This window comes from Otolemur garnettii, unplaced genomic scaffold (genome assembly GCF_000181295.1).
Source record: "Otolemur garnettii isolate 467f Iridium unplaced genomic scaffold, OtoGar3 scaffold00174, whole genome shotgun sequence".
Lineage (NCBI taxonomy): Eukaryota > Metazoa > Chordata > Mammalia > Primates > Galagidae > Otolemur > Otolemur garnettii.
Window position 1 is genome coordinate 844,793 of NW_003852569.1, and position 4,191 is coordinate 848,983.

Genomic DNA, 4,191 nt, shown 5'->3' on the forward strand with positions numbered 1-4,191 from the left:
CATCATAATTTAAGTGTGCCACAGAGGTTTAACTATAGGTTCAGGTGTGCCATAAGATAAAAAAGTTTAAAAAACACTGTTCTAGAGTCATTCCTTAATCTTACAACATGGCCTCACTGTTCTCAGCAGTAGCTGTAGATTATGAGGGAAACCTACAGATCTCAGTTCGTATCTTCAAGAAATAAACCTTCTAGCCCAGTCCTTAGAAAGAGCCTCATCAGAGAGCCTAGGTGAACACCTCTTGACACAGGGGGCTCAGTTTCTGAAAGAACCCCATTCTGTTAGGAAGTTAGGATTTAAAGATTCCCAAAGGCAAGAACCAGGCTTTTAATCTTGGCATCCTCAGACTCTAGCACTGATAAAGTCAAATGTAGGGACCTACCCAAATAGAATCAACCCCACCCTTCCGATGGAAGACCTACCTAGGAAAGGAGAATGGGCCAATCTCCACTCTTCTGACAGATGTCCCACTAAGGAAAAGGAATGTGCCAACCCCCCATCCACCATTACCCAATCCTGACCTTAAACCTAATTTCTGTAATACTGCTTGGCCTTTGTACAGACTAGACAATGGTTCTCAATGGCCTGAAATGGCACCTTTGACCTCTCAATCCTCACTGTTATCAATAATTACTGTCAGAGATTAGGCAAATGATCAGAGATCCCTACATCCAGGCCTTCTTCCTCCTCTGAAACATTCCTTCCCTGTGTTCATCTGTAAACCCTCTCAGATTCTCCTTTCATGGCCAAAACACCCCTCTCCACCCATCCAAATCTCCATTGTCTCCAGCAGACAGCCCTCCCCTTCTACTGCTCCACAGTCCCCCTTCCCTCAACCTCATTCCTACCCACAGAACTCCTACTGGCAGAATTCCACACCATCCTCCTCTCTCTCCACCCCCCACCCGCCCTCCACCTCACATGGTAGAAAAAAATGGCAGAACCAGGTGATAAAAGAAACGTGGTCAAACTCCAAAAATCCCCCCTGGGCCCTCAGACACTCCTCCCCCCAGGGAGTTGTCATTGATCTGGCCTTCAAGGTGCAGCAACCTCTGTCAGAGTTCCAATTATTGGTTCTACCATTAGACAAAACCTGGCTACTTTTTGAAACTCCTCAGGGCACTCCAAAAAACATTCCCTTCCCAGGACCATGTTTTACGTGCACCAAACCAGCCCTTTGGGCAAAGCAGTGCCCCAATGCAAACCCTCCTTCTAACCATATCCAGCTTGCAAAGGTCCTCACTGGAACTCTGACTGCCCAGGTCTTTCTGAAGATCACTTTCACAGTTACTCCCAAGACCTGTCAAATATTCCCAACCTCAGCTTAACTGCAAAAGACTGATTATTCCCAGAAAATCAAGATGTCCCCTGGCTGCTGTCCTAGAAAACTAAACTCTGGATATTTTTGCTAGTGGAAGGTAAACTGTTGTGCCCAAAAATTATTCTCCCAAATAGCCCCAACAGACGAACCCGAGACGCACTCCGATGTAAAAAGCATGAGGTGAGGTTTTATTCAAACCGATCTGGACTCTCCTGACATGCAAGCCTAGGACGAGCCCCGAACCTGGGGTGGAGCAAGTTTTTATGGGGTACAGAAAGCAAGAAGGGGAGGAGGGTATGAGTACACTTTTGATTGGTGGTTGGTGATTTCATTAGTAAAGGAGGATTTGGATTGGTACAGGTGAGCGGTGCGGGAAGGCAGCTGGGAGTGGCTTTGCAGGTTTTACTGGCAGGGGTTGGGGGCAGAGGGGCTAGGAATGGAGTTTGTGTAGTAAACAGTGGGGCTTGTGCAGTAAACCACTGTGTAGTAAACAACTAGGAATGGGGCTTGTGCAGTAAACCACAAAATGGAGCTAGTCTGGCCCTCTCAAAACCAATCTCTTTTTCCTTTTCTAATGAACATGGGGACAATGTTTTCCATGCTGGCACCTCATAAAGGCCTCCTAAAAACAGAGATCTCAATGGTGGGAATTAATAATAACTTACTGTGCCCTCAGGCTACTCCACCCTCGTGGAGCTGGAATCATGGCCTCCTTGGTTATTTCCTATGTTAAGGCCACTAATAATGATTTCTCTCATTCTCAGTTTCAAACCAGTAATTCTTGGTCTCATTTCCCAATTTATTAACCAGGCAATCACCAAGAAAGCAACAACTCATATCCTCACCCTATGTAGATATCAACTGGTTCAGGCTGAAGGCCCAAGAGTGTTCCTGTAAACATCACCCCCATTCTCCACCCCCTCCCTCAGGCCCCATTTTCCTTGCAGGCAGCCCATATCACTCCTCATTCCCACAGGAAGCAGTCAAAGAGACACCACGCCCATCACCCTGCCTCCTCATCAACCACGTGCTGCAGGTATACTTTCCGGTTTCTCTCCCCCTCCCTTCTAAAAGGCATCCTTAAAAGCCACTATCACTGGGACTCCCAGAAATCATTCTTGTGGTTCCTTCCCAAGCCCATGGTATTTGGAAATAAAGCTTTCTCTTATTAATCTACCATGACTGTGAGTTGATCTTTTCAGCAAACCAACCTAGGGGGAAAGGGCACGTTTCACTGGGACCCCAGTAGCTTTAGCATCAGGACCAGGAGCCTCAAACCAGACTGTTCTCCTGGGAGGCTGCAGCGGAAGGATTGGAACCCAGACACCAGCCCACGTATGAGATATTTTACTTACCAGTCGGGCTTCCAGGCTTCCTCTCTGTGGGCTCTGCTTGAGCAGACGGTAAAAGATCTCTTGTTCTTTCCACAGTTAAGATTGATATGAGAAACAGTTTTGTTAGTGACTAGTCTTGTAAGCGACTCTGGTATTGGTATATTTTGTGGTGTATGAATATTCATGTTGTTGTACTCCATCTCCTCTCAGAAATAGCTTTTATCGTTATTTTCATGAGGTTGTTTTGTTGTTGTTGTTGTTTGGTTTTTGGTTTGGGGGGCTTTTTTTGTTTTGTTTTGTTTTGTTTTGTTTTTTGTCTTGTTGCTTGTCTTTCTGTGTCATTTTGTCTGAAGAGGTTTACCATAGGCAGAACTCGGGCCCAGCCTCCACCTGCCCCACTCACACCGCCGCGTACCAGCAGTTAAACCGGCTGGTTTGGTGTCTAAATGTGAACTTTGTTGCAAGTCCCTGAAACAAAGACGTATGAAGTTACCCTCTTATCCTGTTCTGTCTCTGAGCTTGACTTTGTGACTGAGTGGGGGTTCTCTCCTCAGTCTCCACCAACTGGAGGGCAAGTTTTGTTGGGAACATGTCCGGTGGCTGGTCTGCGATGACCTGGAGTCCGAGACACCTAAGACATAAGCAGCACGCTGTGTGCACCAAACGTGTCAAACTCTGAGGAGTGGGTCTTTATCATTGTCTATTCTAACATAAGTCTATTTCTGAGAGTGAAGTTTGGACATCATGGGAACTGCCTCCTCTAAGCCCTCTCCAGGAACACCTCTAGCTTATCTGGTAAAAATTTACTCTGAGCCCAGAAGGCTACCACCAGGGCTTTCTGTAAAGAGGCTTATTAAATTGGGTTGCTTTTGGAATGAATGTACCAGAGAAAATTCTAATTATAAATGGCCAGAAGATGGATCCTTTGAACTAGAAAAACTCCTTAATTTAAAGAAAATTCTAGAGAGTGCACGTCCTAAGCAATTGCCTTATTTATATTTATGGGAAGATCAAATTGAAAGAAAAACAAACATCAGTGTTATACCTAGCCTTAAAAATTCCCTTGGCTCCGGGGCTGTGGCTCAAGTAGCTAAGGCTCCAGCCACGTACACCCAAGGTGGCAGGTTAGAATCCAGCCTGGGCCCGCCAAACAATGATGGCTGCAACCAAAAAATAGCCGGGCATTGTGGCGGGCGCCTGTGGTCCCAGCTACTTGGGAGGCAGAGGTAGGAGACTCACTTGAGCCCAGGAGTTGGAGATTGCTCTGAGCTGAAATGCCACAGCACTCTACCCAGGGGGACAGCTTGAGGTTCCTGTCTCAAAAAAAAAAAAAAAATTCCCTTAAAAAAACTGAAGAGCAGGCTCGGCGCCTGTGGCTCAAGCAGCTAAGGTGCCAGCCACATACACCTAAGGTGGTGGGTTCGAATCCCCAGCCCGGGCCGTCAAACAACAATGATGGCTGCAACCAAAAAATGGCCAGGCGTTGTGGTGGGCGCCTGTAGTCCCAGCTACTTGGGAGGCTGAGGCAGGAGACTC